At 46.3% G+C, this 15,592-nt stretch overlaps 1 long non-coding RNA gene across 4 annotated transcripts in view; it reads right to left on the reverse strand.

Moving 5' to 3' along the window:
• LOC140494026 (uncharacterized) overlaps positions 1–15,592 on the reverse strand; it is a 124,073-nt gene that overhangs the window by 14,492 nt on the left and 93,989 nt on the right. For 2 of the 4 annotated variants that reach the window (XR_011963842.1, XR_011963840.1), the window contains exon 6: positions 7,350–14,740. This is a non-coding gene — a long non-coding RNA (uncharacterized lncRNA). Of the gene's footprint in view, positions 1–7,349; positions 14,741–15,592 lie in introns of those variants that run through there. The other 2 variants (XR_011963843.1, XR_011963841.1) reach the window with 2 other exon arrangements.

Genomic DNA, 15,592 nt, shown 5'->3' on the forward strand with positions numbered 1-15,592 from the left:
CTCACAAAATTATTGCCTTGCCTTACCCTGCCTTTAGCAGCGCTTCCCCTCAGCCAGAGCTACCAGGCTCACCTGTCTGCTGTATTGTCTTGGTGTTTAGCAGAGACACAAACCAGGAAGCTTGATATCACTGTCCACAGTCAGTCACTGTGCCCAGCACAGGGAGTCAGGGGGAGTCTCAGATCCCAGTTCGGGAGCTTGGACACGGTCAATCAGCCTCTCATGGTTGGTGGGGTCAGGATCCTTCCCCTGTGAGGGGGTGAGGAGATGAATGTTAGGCTGCCCCATATCCCTCTTAGCTCTTTGTGCCCTAGTGTGGGATAGTTACTTCCGGAATGTGAGAATTACCAAGGAGGATTAGTGAAATGGAAGTGGTTGGTACAGCTGTTAGTGCTGGGACAGTTGGGGGAAAGTTGTTGAGGTGTTCTGACTGAGTGAGTGGGCAGCACAGACACCAGGCAGAGTTGGGCAGAGGGGCAGAGAAGAGATTAGAGAGAGACTGAGAGAAGGTGCTGTATTCACTGAGGGTGGGAGAAGTGGGGATGATGCCACTTACCCTGGTAGAGGGGAAAAGGTCACTGACCTCCTTCCTACACTGCTGGGCATTCACCCAGAAGGCTGGAATCACACTGACCCAGGGGTCAGCCTCGGACCAAGCTGGAAGGGTCTGGTGTCATAGCTTCCCCTGCCAGCCCTGGAGAAAGATAATGTCCCTCTTATGCATCATGTCATACCCCAGGACCAGGGGCTTGTCCACAATGGGGAGCCCCAGTTTTAACCCCTCTGCCTTGTCCAGGCCAGTTTCAGATTCACAATTCAAGAGTAAAATGACTTTTTAAAGATGGCTCCTGGAAACAGGGAGGCCGGTGCATTCTGGGATATCCAGTCAGAGGGCAGCTGTTATGATGAAGGGGAAAAATCATTGTGTTAGTATCAGATGAGAGGAAGACCACGCGGGCAGGGAGGGTAGTTAATGAGGCAGATTGGGAACGTATCATGAGAAAATGCACTTCACCTGGTGGAGAGTAACCCTCCATGAAACCAGATTAAAATGATACTTGACCATATCATAAGATGGTTTAGGCCTCTGTCTGTCTGAATCAAAACAGGGATGAAATATTGGGAGCAACAAACTTGGAGTGGAGAATTATACAGGAGATTAAAATCCTCAAAAAAGGGGTAACACAATGTTCCAGACTGTTAAAAGGAGCAGGGAAAATCCCCTGCCTTATATTTACCGACATTATCCAAACCTGCAGCAATGATGCCGGAGGACAGGAAAATGGCTAATACTGCAACTTTGTTTACTGTGGAGCAAGGGACTGAGTGAATAGGTCGAGGCTGGAACTCTGAGAGTGAATAAACGGTCACTGAGGAAGTCCCAGGGACTCCAGGACAGTCGGTCTCGATTTGTTCAAGGAAGATCGTGTGTAATTAATCTGACTGTCGGTCTGAGGCACTAACCTGTAACTGCATGTGAATTATTTGGATTTGAAGAGAGATCCCATGGCAGACTGTTTAAAAACAGAAATTATGGGGTCCAGGTGAATGAAGCAAACAACCCAGAGAAGAGTAAGGCAAGGCATTTCGGGACATCAGCAATAGAGGAGAATGTGCAATAAATGAGAACGTGGTCAGTGTGGGCAGATAAATGAAGGTAGCTGGAAACACCAAAAATCTCGTTAATGGAGCAAATGGCATCATTTCCTCTGTAAGCCAAAGGGCAGAATTTCGCAGCAGGAAGCTTATGTAGGAACTGTATGAAGAATGAGTTCAGTCAGAGCTTGGGGACTGTGTGCAGTTCTGGTCACCCCATCACATGGAAGGATGGGATTGGACTGGAGAGGGTACAGAGGAGATTCTTCACCCTGTGACAGTGGAAGTGTAGTTATGAGTAAAGATTGGAACGGAGGGTGCTGATAGGAGATTAGATTGAGGTGCACATATTGTCAGGATCCTGGGTCGAAAGGGAGAGAATACCTTGCACCTGTTGGAGAGCTCAGTTATCAGTGGAAATTATTTAATGTAATTGGTTGAAATATTAGAGAATTGATGAGGAAAGTTGTTATTTAACGCAGTTTATGGTCGGGATCTGGGAGTCACACATGTAAGTGGTATAGAGGCAGAAACTCTCAAACCATTTTAAAAAGGTGCCGGGATCTGCACCTGAAGTCCTACACTGTCTGGGGAGACAGAACTAGGGCTTTAAAAAACAACATTACATCTTGTCCAATGCAGACAGTGGACAGAGTGATCTCCTCTATACTGTGCTATTTTCTGAAGTTTGCAAAGGTTACCAATATCTGATAGGATTAATATGTAGGGATGAGGGGTGAGGGCAGGGAGGAGCAGTGTGTGAATTGATTAGCATCACAATAATACTGACCCCATCCTTTATACACAATGCTACTTCACTGTGTTGTCCTGTTTATCCTTCCTGTAGAAATGGGGAAAAGTTTTTGATTATCCAGGTCTGTCTTGGTCACACTGCAGCCATATCTCCATAATCCCAGCTCAATCTGACCTGGTTCACACTATTTAACGCTACCATTTCACTGGCCTTGTTCAAAATTTCCCAGCTTCATTCTTGCCCCATTGAAGCCTGCTCTCAATCAACTAATGTTTCTCAGTCACAATTATTGCATGTCATTCTCTACAACATCCTGAACTTTACAATAAAATGATCGCTGTGCCCCAAAACCATCCTCTACCGACACTGGATCCACTTGCCCCACCTCTTTCCCAAGGACCAGATCCAATAGTACATGCTCTCTTGGGCTGGATACATACTCCTGCAGTGAGTTCTCCTCCATGTAATCCAGGAACACTTGTCCCTCGTGACCTTTCACCAACAGTATCTCTGTCTATATCTGGCAACATTACGTTTCTCAGTATAACCGATCTGTAGTATTGTCATCGCTCTCAAATGACCCTGCATATTTATTCTCTCCATCAGTTCTTTGGTTCCTGGCAGACAGACTGTACCTTACAGTGTAAGTGTACACTTGTTGTTCTGTAGCTCCAGCCAAATTCATTCTGTCCTCGGACGGATCCTCTTTTTGTGGGCGGCACGGTGGCACAGTGGTTAGCACTGCTGCCTCACAGCGCCAGAGACCTGGGTTCAATTCCCGCCTCAGGCGACTGACTGTGTGGAGTTTGCACATTCTCTCCGTGTTTGCGTGGGTTTCCTCCGGTTTCCTCCCAGAGTCCAAATATGTGCAAGTTAGGTGAATTGGCCATGCTAAATTGCCCGTAGTGTTAGGTAAGGGGTAGATGTAGGGGTATGTGTGGGTTGCGCTTCGGCGGGGCGGTGTGGACTTGTTGGGCCGAAGGGCCTGTTTCCACAGTGTACATCAAGTCCTTACGTAGGGTAAAAAAAAAACTATAGCAGAGAGGTATCAGAAGGTATTCTAACTCATACTTGTACTAAGTAAGTAATTAACTAACTAAGCAGAGATGGCTGGGCAGGTGATGTGCTGTTGCTGTATGATGTGGGAGCTGGCTGATCCCATTGTGAACGGCAGTGACCACATCTGCAGCAAGTGTTGGTTGCTGGAAGAACTCCGGCTCAGAGTTGATGATCTGGAATCTGAGCTTCAAACACTGCGGCATATCCGGGAGGGGGAGAGTTACCTGGACGCTTTGTTTCAGGAGGCAGTCACACCTGGGAGATTAATTAATTCCCACTCAGCTAGTGATCAGGCACAAAAGAGTGTGACTGTAAGTGAGGCAGGTATGGGGACCCAGAGTTCAGGAGTGGAGGAGCCTCAGCCCTTGACCTTGTCAAACAGGTACGAGATTCTTGCTCCCTGTTCGGATGAGGAAAAGGGCTCTGGACAGGATGAGCCAACTGACCAAGGCACCATGGTGCAGAAGGCCATTCAAGAGGGGGGAGCTAATAGACAGGTAGTGGTTATAGGGGATTCTATAATTAGGGGGACAGATAGTATCCTTTGCAAGCCGGATCGGGAGTCTCGCATGGTGTGTTGCCTGCCCGGTGCCAGGGTGCGAGACATCTCTGACCGGCTTGAAAGGATATTGGAGCGGGAGGGGGAGGATCCAGTTGTTGTGGTCCACGTTGGTACCAACAACATAGGCAAGACTAGGGTGGAGGACCTGTTTGGGCATTACGAAGCACTAGGCAGGAAATTGAAGCACAGGTCCTCAAGGGTCATAATCTCCGGATTACTGCCCGAGCCACATGCCAATTGGCATAGGGACAAGAAAATTAGGCAAGTAAACACGTGGCTAAGGGATTGGTGTGGGAAAGAGGGATTCCACTTCATGGGGCACTGGCATCAGTTTTGGAACAGGGGGGATCTGTACCGTTGGGACGGTCTCCACCTGAACCGATCAGGTACCAATGTTCTGGCGAAGAGGATAAATAGGGTGGTCAGTAGGACTTTAAACTTCTGAGTTGGGGGGAAGGGAAAGTGAAAGCAACAGGGAGTATGGAGGTAAATGGAAAGATAAGCAGCAGGATAGCATGTTTCCAGGCGGATTTAAAATTGAGGCAGACTGAGAATGCAGAAAAAAGCAAGGATAACTTAGGACATATGACTTACAACATCTCTAATAAGGAAGTTAGCATTAAGGCACTTTACCTGAATGCTCGTAGCATTCATAACAAAGCCGATGAATTAATGGCACAGATAATAGTGAATGATTATGATGTAGTAGGCATCACAGAGACTTGGTTACAGGGGGGTCAGGACTGGCAGTTAAACCTCCATGGTTTTTCGACTTATCGAAAAGACAGAGAGGTGGGCAGAGGGGGTGGGGTTGCCTTGTTAGTTAAGAACAAAATTAAATCTATGGTATTGAATGACATAGCGTCGGATGATGTGGAGTCTGTGTGGGTGGAATTGAGGAACCACAAAGGCAAAAAAACCATAATTGGAGTTGTGTACAGACCTCCTAACAGTGGTCAGGACCAGGGACGCAACATGTACCGGGAAATAGAGAAGGCATGTCAGAAAGGCAAGGTTACATTGATCATGGGTGACTTCAATATGCAGGTGGACTGGGTAAATAATGTTGCTAGTGGATCTAAAGAAAGGGAATTCATGGAATGCTTACAGGATGGCTTTTTGGAACAGCTAGTCATGGAGCCCACAAGAGAGCAGGCTATTCTGGACCTAGTGCTTTGCAATGAACCAGACTCTATAAAAGATCTTAAAGTAAGGGAACCCTTAGGAAGTAGCGACCATAATATGGTAGAGTTCAGTCTGGAGTTTGAAAGGGAGAAGGCGAAATCTGATGTAATGGTGTTACAGTTGAATAAAGGTAATTATGAGGGCATGAGAGAGGAACTGACTAAAATAGACTGGAAGCAGAGGCTAACCGGGAAGACACTAGAGCAAAAATGGCAGGAGTTTGTAGGTATAATTGAGGACACTGTACAGAGGTTCATTCCCAAGAAAAGAAAGATTAACCGGGGAGGGATTAGACAACCTTGGCTGACAAAGGAAGTCAGGAAATGTATTAAAGAAAAAGAGAGATCCTATAAAGTGGCTAAGAACAGTGGGAAATCAGAAGATTGGGAAGGATACAAAAGCAAACAGAGGATAACAAAGAGTGTAATAAGAAATGAGAGGATCAAATATGAAGGTAGGCTAGCCAGTAATATTAGAAATAATAGTAAAAGTTTCTTTCAGTACATAAGAAACAAACGACAGGCAAAAGTAGACATTGGGCCACTTCAAACTGATGCAGGGAGCCTAGTGATGGGAGATAAGGAAATAGCAGGAGAACTTAACAAGTACTTTGCGTCAGTTTTCACAGTGGAAGACAGGAGTAATATCCCAAAAATTAAAGGGTGTCACGGGGCTGAGTTGAGTATGGTTGCCATTACGAAAGAGATAGTGCTAGAAAAGTTAAAAAGTCTTAAAATTGATAAATCTCCTGGCCCCGATGGGATACACCCTAGAGTTCTGAGAGAGGTTGCTGAGGAAATAGCAGAGGCATTGGTTGAGATCTTTCAAGAGTCACTGGAGTCAGGAAAGGTCCCGGACGATTGGAAGATGGCTGTAGTAACCCCCTTGTTCAAGAAAGGATCAAGGCAAAAGATGGAAAATTATAGGCCAATCAGCTTAACCTCGGTTGTTGGTAAAATTCTAGAATCCATCATTAAGGATGAGGTTTCTAAATTCTTGGAAGAGCAGAGTCTGATTAGAACAAGTCAACATGGATTTAGTAAAGGGAGGTCATGCCTGACAAACCTGTTGGAATTTTTTGAAGAGGTAACAAGTAGGTTAGACCAGGGGAACCCAGTGGATGTGGTCTATCTGGACTTTCAAAAGGCCTTTGATAAGGTGCCACACGGGAGACTGCTGAGCAAGGTGAGGGCCCATGGTGTTCGAGGTGAGCTGCTGGGATGGATTGAGGATTGGCTATCTAACAGAAGGCAGAGAGTTGGGATAAAAGGTTCTTTTTCAGAATGGCAGCCGGTGACGAGCGGTGTCCCGCAGGGTTCGGTGCTGGGGCCACAGCTGTTCGCATTATATATTAATGATTTGGATGAGGGAACCGGGGGCATTCTAGCGAAGTTTGCCGATGATACAAAGTTAGGTAGACAGGCAGGTAGTACTGAGGAAGTGGGGAGGCTACAGAAGGATCTAGACAGGTTGGGAGAGTGGTCCAGGAAATGGCTGATGGAATTTAACGTGAGCAAGTGCGAGGTCTTGCACTTTGGCAAAAAGAATATAGGAATGGACTACTTTCTAAATGGTGAGAAACTTAATAAAGCCAAAGCACAAAGGGATCTGGGAGTGCTAGTCGAGGATTCTCTAAAGGTAAACATGCAGGTTGAGTCTGTGATTAAGAAAGCGAATGCAATGTTGTCTCTTATCTCAAGAGGGTTGGAATATAAAAGCAGAGATGTACTACTAAGACTTTATAAAGCTCTGGTTAGGCCCCATTTGGAGTACTGTGTCCAGTTTTGGTCCCCACACCTCAGGAAGGACATACTGGCACTGGAACGTGTCCAGCGGAGATTCACACGGATGATCCCTGGAATGACAGGTCTAGCATATGAGGAACGGCTGAGGATACTGGGATTGTATTCGTTGGAGTTTAGAAGATTAAGGGGAGATCTAATAGAGACGTACAAAATAATACATGGCTTTGAAAAGGTGGATGCTAGAAAATTGTTTCTGTTAGGCGAGGAGACTAGGACCCGTGGACACAGCCTTAGAATTAGAGGGGGTCATTTCAGAACGGAAATGCGGAGACATTTCTTCAGCCAGAGAGTGGTGGGCCTGTGGAATTCATTGCCACGGAGTGCAGTGGAAGCCGGGACGCTAAATGTCTTCAAGGCCGAGATTGATAGGTTCTTGTTGTCTAGAGGAATTAAGGGCTACGGGGAGAACGCTGGCAAGTGGAGCTGAAATGCGCATCAGCCATGATTGAATGGCGGAGTGGACTCGATGGGCCGAATGGCCTTACTTCCACTCCTATGTCTTATGGTCTTAAGTAATCTAATCTAATTTTTCTCTTGGACCTCTTAACTAACACTAATCAAAACAAATACTTCTACCTTCATCTTTTCCCTTCACTTCTATCATTTCAGAATCCCTTTTCCCCAGCACTATTTAACACCCAGTCCTGCCATTCCTTGAGCCAGCTCTCGATGATCAGTCCATCAGATTTCCACACACCAATCTGCATCTGGAACTCCCCACACTGAGTATTCACGTCCATGCAGAGTACCTCAGATTAAGGCTTTCTTTCTTACTCCATCTTCCACTGATAAACTTGTTGTAAATTAGTACCAATTGTATCTCACATTAGTTTGAGAATTCTGGTAGTCTCCTCTTCAATTCCATTTTGGATCCTAAGCACACGCCAAGTTATTTTCAATCCCTCCCAAACACCGCACAATGAACTCAGTCCCAGCTCTGTCATGTTAGCCCATCCAGCTGGTACAGCTGCTGCCTTCCCCAGAACCAGTCTCAATGTCCCAGGAATCTGAAGCCCTTCCTGCTGAATCATCATTCCAGTCACACTCTCATCTACCTAAAACCACGAGTCCTGTTCTCACTTGGACACGGCACTTGGAGTATTCCAGGGATTGTTGCATTTGCGGACCGGCTTGCTAACCATCCACCTTGCTCCCTAATTTCTGACTCGCAGACCACTTCGCCCTTCCTACCCAGGTCATTCCTACCAACATGAACATGGCCTTTGACTGCTCACTGTTCCCCAGACGAATGTCCTGCAGACACAGTGACATTCTTAACCCCACTATCCTGGAATTACAGACACACTGACACCTTCTTCACTTTCCTGTCTCCCCTGTGACTATTGCTCCTCCTTCCTTCTCCCTCCCCACCTGTACAGTCAGGCTGCTTGTGGTGCCACAGACATGGCTCTGACTGCCCTCCCTTGAGCAGCCTACAATGTACTCAGCTTCCAAACTGGGAAACTGAATTGGGAGGGAGATACCAGGATTTTCTTGTATTCCCTCATTGTTTCTCTCTGGTTGCCTCATCCCCCAGACCCTTCCTTCTTCCAGGCTGTCATGTCTGCAGGGTAATCTGCTGTGTGTGTGTACTATCCACCTAACTCTCAGCATAACAGATGTCCCATAGAGTCTCTAGTCACTGTCTGAACTCCATGACCAAGTGTCCATCTAGGACACAAGCAGGGGCTATGACTTCCCAATGTAACAGAACACATTTTCCATCGACAAACAAGTCTTGCCATGTCTTAAAATGCAACATGTCTGGAGTAACTTAATTAATTACTTAGAATGAAGTTAGCATTCGGGAAATAACAATATGGTTAAGTCCCTTATTCAACTGGGCTTACTGAGGTTAATTTATTATATTTGCTCACAATTTCAGTTCTCCCTCTTATTTCTGTGTTCAACCCTTATTTCAGAAGTTGAAAAAAAATTATAGCAATTAACTGACTGTCGCTAATAGCAGTGTATTTATCAGCCAATGAAATTACAGCCTTTTCTGCGATGGCTCTTGCACTTTTTTCAAACTCAGTGCAGGCAGGTCCCAGCAGCAGAAGTTATCTCTGTGACTCCCAGGGACGTGTAATCCTCCTGCTCCCACTCCACTCTGCTCCCTCACAGCGTCACCGTCTCTGTGACTCCCAGGGATGTGTAATCCTTCAGCTCCCACTCCACTTTGCTCCCTCACAGGGTCACTTGTCTCTGTGACTCCCAGGCACAATTAGGCTTCGATCCTCAGTGTTGATTTATATCCTCCCACTTTGCTGCCTCTGTAACTCCCAGGTGTGAGTGAGCCTCATGCTCCTGCTCCAAGTTGCTCCGTCACATGGTCACTCCCTCTGTGACTCGGTGTTAATTTCGAGCCTCCTGCTCTGCTGCTTCTCCAACTCCAAGTCCTCGTCGGCCTCAAACCTCGCTACTGATTAATATTCTCCCGCTCTGTGCTGCTCTCTCTCAGGTTCCCTCCCTTTGTGACTCCCAGGTAACGATAGGCCTCAATACTCAGCTGAAATTTATAACATTCCATTCCGTATTGCTCTCTTATATGATCGCCGTTGTGCCTGGAAAAACATTAGAAAAGGCAGGACTAGACAAAGCAGAGAGTGTTACAGTGATTGAGCGTGCTATATGGGATGGAACAGGTATTCTGGGGAACTAGGCAAACCTGCATCAAATCAAGAACGTTACTGGAAGATACAGTGAGAGTTTCAGACATTGAAGAAGGCAAGGGAAAAGAGAGATGGTGGCTTGTGCATGACGGAGCTTTGTAGAGTCTAAGTGACTTTTTCTGAGCTGCTTACAGAGATGTGTAGACTTCAACAAATGCAAATTGAGAGCCAGCAAGTGTTGTCTGGTCCTGGAGATTTGGATGGAGACTTGGATGTGACAGAGTGAGAAGACTTGCAGTAACTGGGGGGAATATAAACCTTTGGGGCACTGGTAATTTTCAAGGACCCCCAGGACTTGAGGTGGTGTAGAAATTGTGAGCATTCCAAATAGTGGGATTGTAGGGGCTGGAAGTCCTGAGATGGATAGGGAGGAAGAAAAGTGCCACTTTAGCAAACACAATCATTGTAATTAGAGATTTAGGAAGGGAACCTGTGCTATCAGTGATTGCAGTTATATGGAGAGTAACAGAAACTGAAGGGGTTTCACATTTAAAATGGGAGAGATTTTGGATGATCAGAAGTTTAAACAAGAATAAAGTAATTTTAGTGATCTCTAGAACAGATGGGAATGGAGGAGGTGAGATATTGTGAGGAACTGTCAGATTTATATGGCGGGGAGGATGTGAGATAAAAAAGGGAGAGGTGCATTATCTGTTTGCAGTTACAGACATGAGGAGTGTTGTAGCGCCTGCTGGAGGGTACACGGATAACAACAGTTCCAACGGCTGGTGCAGTGGCTGAGGAAGGCAGCTCACTACCACCTTCTCAGGGACAACTCCATATCACCAATAAATGCTGGCCCAGCCAACAAAGCTCATCTTCATGAATAAATGAAGGAATAAAAGATCTACAAGTAGCTCTGAGGTCACTCAGGAAGGCCCTTTCAACAGCACTTCATAAACCCGGAACCAGTATACCCTGGAAAGAGAGGAACTCCAAGTGCACGGAAACACCAGCATTTCCAAGATGCCTTCCAAGCCACACTCCATCCTCCCAGCACTGTGTCTGTCCCTACACCCAAAGGACTGCAATGGGTCAGGAAGGCAGCTCCCCACCACCTTCTCCAGGGAATTACAGATGGGAAGGTAATGGTGAAACTCTGCTGTTTACAGCCAGACAGAAAAATAAATCCAGCAGTGGGTGTGAAATGAAATTTCCGTTTCAGAACAACATGCTGAGCATGGAGAGAGGATTTGTCTGATTGGCACAAGGCAGAGAGTGTGAGGAAAGGGGTCTTTTTCACGATGGGAACTGGTGATGGGGGAGCTCCGCAGGGGTCAGTGTTGGGACTACACTCTACACGTTATTCATTAAGAGTCTGAACAAAGGATGTGAAGGGGTACGAGAAATGGGTTTCCAAGAAAGATCGCAGGGATGAAATTTGTGTCATATGAGGAGCAGGTGAAGTCTCTGGGACTGCACTTGTTGAAGTTTCAGAGGCGGCGGCAGAATCTCATTCAAACTTACAGAAAACTGAGGGGCCTGGATGGAGTGGACGGGGGCAAGATGTTTCAACGAGCAGGAGAGACCAGAGGCCAAGGGCACAGCTTCAGAGTGAAGGGACCACCCTTTAGAATAGAGATGTGGAGGTATTTATTCAGCCAGAGGGTGATGGATCTGTGGAACTCACTGTCTCATGGGGCTGTGGATGCTAAGTGATTCAGTGTATCTTACTCAGAGATAAGCAGGTTCTGGATGAATAAAGAGATCAAGGGTTACAGGGAGTGAGAGAATGGGGTTGAGAAACAATTCATACACAATCGAATAGTGGAATTGACCTGATGGATTGAATGGTCTAATTCTACCCCTATATATGATGGTCTTATGGACTGCGCTTATTCCATAAGTTTCTAAGTGTGCAGTTAGTATTTCTGGCATATCGTTTATGATACATTCCAGCACTTTCATGATTATTGCTGTCAGCTCTTGGTTTCAGATCAACTGCAGAAAGGTTCACCAGGCTGGTCTTTAAAATGGAGGGATATTGATGAAAAGAGGTGGAGAGGTTGAACTTGCAGTCGTTAAAATTTAGAAAATGAGTCAAATTTGTTGATACACCAAAGATTCTTGTGTTCTTACAGATTCGATACTGAGACATTGTTTCACTGAGCAAGGGTCTGTAACCGGAGATGAAGGGGAATACAGTTACCAGAGAAGCTAAGAGAGAAAAGCTGGGCTGTAGAGACTGGAGGATGTTACAGAGTTCGGTGGTTTGAGATCACTGTTGGTGGTTAGAGATCAGGTGGTTGTCGGGCTGAAAGATGTCAAGTGGAGTTACAGGATTATCAGTTCTGAAGGATTTACAGAGATCAGGAGGAATATAGGGACTAGAGATTACACAGTAGTAGTTGGAGCTACAGAAATGTTCAGAGAAAGGGAGGGTTATAGGCACTGGAGAGTAGACAGATGGGGTGGTATTTGGAGCTACAGGTGTTTATAGAAAAAGGAAGGACTGGAGGGACTGAAGATTACACGGATTGGGGTGGTAGTTGGAGCTGCAGGAGTTTATAGAGACTGGGAGGATTGTTGGTGCTGGGAATTACACTGACATGGACAAGAGTGGAGGGGAGGGTTGAAGGGGCTGGATCAGTTCAAACAGCCAGGGAGAAGTGTAGGGATTGGAAGAGCCAGAGATACTGAGGGTTGTAGGGCTGCAGGAGTTCAGAGAGTTACTGAGGACTGTGAAGGCAGGGCTGCAGCATTCCCATCAGTTACACAGAGATGTGGAATGCTGTTCTGGTGGGGGTTACAAAAATCGAGAGGGTTGCAGATACTGGAAGATATTACAAAGACAGTGAGCTGTAGTATTTGGGGAGGTTACAGCAACAGGATGCGTTGAGGAGTTGGAGGCTGCTCCAGGTGTTAAACATGCTGTAAGGGATCAATAACCTTACATCGATCAGGGGATTGGAAGCTCTGGAGATAAAGAATGAGAATTGCAGTGACTGAAGAATATCACAGAGATGGGGAGTAACATATGAGTTAGAGGAGTTATAACATGAGATGGGCTGTATTCAATGGAGTCAGAGAAGATACAGGGAGATCTGAAGGGACTACAGGCGATCAAAAGGACAGGGAGGCTTCTCACTGTCGAATTGGGTCAGTTTACGCAGGCATGGGGTATTTTATGGAATTGAGCTACTTACAGAGATTAAGAGAGTTGTATAGAATTGAGGAAAGAACAGAGATATGGAAGGCTGTAGTTAATGAAGACTTTTGTTGATGTCAGATGCTGAGGTTCTGGAAAGTATACGGACCGGCAAGCTGTACAATCTGTCAGAGTTTACAGAGACAGGAACAGCAATACATCCTGGAGACACAAACACAGATAGGGAGTATTACAGACACTGGAGGAGGTTTCTGATTTAGGGATGGTTGTAGAGGAGTGTAACGTTTACACAGATAGGGGTGTAAGAGCTGGAGAAGATTATGGAAATGATTAGATTGGTAGGGGGACCGGAGGAGCTTACACTGACAGGGCGGGTGATAGTGACGGGAGAATGTTACTGAGATAGTAAGTCTTATACAAACTGATTGGGAGAGTCACAAGCATTGGAGCTGGTTCCACAGATCGGTAGTTTTACAGGGTCCTGAGAGGATTATGCAGATAGGGAGGTTTGTAGGATGCCCACATTTTCAGAGTGTTTCAGGAATGGAAAAGGTTACACAGTTAAGGAGGGATGTTGGAGCTGTGGGAGTTCACAGAGACTCGGAGGTTTGAAGGGGTTGGGGCTGATTATGGATAGATGGATATATTTAGGGGCAGTAATATGGAACGCAGAGGGAGAGTTTAGATTAGATTCCCTACAGCATGGGAACAGGTACTTCGGCACAACATGTCCACACCAACTCTCTAAAGAGTAATCCACCCAGACCCACTTCTCTCCGACAATGCACCTAACACGATGGACAATTTAGCATGGCCGATTCACCTGGCCTGCACATCTTTGGACTGTGGGAGGAAACTGGAACACCTGGAGGAAACTCACGCAGACACAGGGAGAAGGTGCAAACTCTACACAGGCAGACAGTCACCGAACGCTAGAATCAAACCTGGGTCCCTGGCACCATCGCTCATCACTGAGCCACCGTGCTGCCCCAAATTGCAGAATTACACAAAGAGAGAGTGTTTGAGGTGCTGGGAGGACTGTAGGGAGTGGACGAGCAAACAGAGATGTGGAGTGCTGCTGTGGCTTGAAAAAGGTCTGGAGGTATTCATATCGGTAAGGAGGTCGGTAGGGTTGGGAGAAGGTTACTGTGGTCGTGTGGTGCGATAGGCCAGGAGGCAGGAGTGTGATCGGACCTGCAGAAGGTTACAGTGATATCATGTTTTCTTGGGGCTTGAGGAAAGTACACAGGTAGGTATTTTGCTTCAGGCTGGAGGATTTTACAGAGACGGGGTTACTGTAAGTATTGTGCAAAACTATAGAAATGGGAATTATTGTACTGAGTGCAGGATGAGATTACTGAGATTGGGCATGTTATCGACATTGGAGCAATTTACATACAGGGAGAGTCGTCAGCATCGGAGTAGGTTTCAAATATACAGCGGGAATATGGGAGTGGTGGAGGTTACAGAAATAGGAAAACTTCTGGGAATTACAAGCATTCACGATATTGGCACAAACAAGTTAGACCGAAAGGCATGTTTCCTTGCTGTATGACTCTATCACATGACAAGAGACAGCGTGAGGAGGGAAGATAGAACAGAAAGATCCCAGGTTTCAATACCATCTCCTTGAGGGAGGCCTGCTTTCCCCTCTGTTGAACTGATCCTCACTAAGACAGCACAGGCCTGAATTGATAACTGTCAACTTACTGTATTGCAGCAGAGATGTAAATTAACAAGACGGTGGGGTTTGAGCCTGGGACCATCATGCTCTGTGTTTACCCTTCAACACTGTATCTGTGTCATGTCTTCTGGACCAAAGTTCGATCCCTTAAATCCACTCTGCTCTGTTCACTGTGAGTTATCTTGCCTCGCTGCAGGATTTACTGAAGGCTCCAGCTCTCACTCTCCATCTCTCTGGCTGACCAACCATCTTCAGTGTGGTGATGGACGAGACAGGAATTGGGAATTCTGTTGAGTCAAAAGCATCCTGAGTATCTACAGGAGATAGAGAAACAGACAGAATGGGAAATTAGACTGATGCAGTGAGGGTTACACATGGAAAATGGCACTAAGTCCCACAGAGATCTGGAAAATCCCTGTCTCCATCCCTGGTCTGTGTTGCCTCATCTCCCTGGAGTGGAGAATTCTGTTGGCTTAGGATCTGGAGTAGCTGCAAAAGATGCAGTCACTGGCATCAATTAGACCCTCACAGTGACAGATACCACATGGAGAGAGACTGTGTGATATCACCAGAGTGCAGGAAGGTATCAGGATCAAACCACGGTCAGGAAGAAGGTGCACTGGGATCAGTACTCAGGGATGAGGGAGCTATCAGTAGACCAGGCAATGACCTCGTGTTACTCTCACTAGACTGTTCATCCAGAATTTAACGCCGACCAGATATCCTTTCCTAATTTAATGCCAGAGTCAGGGATACACATCTAACTGCTTAATAATACCCTTTCAGTAAGCAAATCTGTTATAGGCTGCCAGTCTGGCCTACATATGAATCCAGACCCAGCGCAATGGGATCGACGCTGAAATGCCCACTGTAATGATCTGGCAAGTCACTCAGCTCTAAGGCTGGTCAGGGTGGGCATGCGATGCTGGCCAGCCAGAGACAGCAACATCCCATGAGTGAATTAAAATCAACACTGCTGGGAGCAGTGTCCTGGCCAATCATGTCAGTAGGTTTATGGACAGGACTTTAAACTGACAGAGAGGATGCAGGGACAGGCTTCAGGTGAAAGGAGCTTTCCAAATCCAAAGAGAAAATGTGAAGCCTCAGAACAGCATGGGAATGTGGCTGAAGACAAGCAGAAAGGAACAGGAAGGGACAGAGTTTAA

The sequence above is a fragment of the Chiloscyllium punctatum genome, chromosome 23 (assembly GCF_047496795.1).
Source record: "Chiloscyllium punctatum isolate Juve2018m chromosome 23, sChiPun1.3, whole genome shotgun sequence".
Taxonomy (NCBI): domain Eukaryota; kingdom Metazoa; phylum Chordata; class Chondrichthyes; order Orectolobiformes; family Hemiscylliidae; genus Chiloscyllium; species Chiloscyllium punctatum.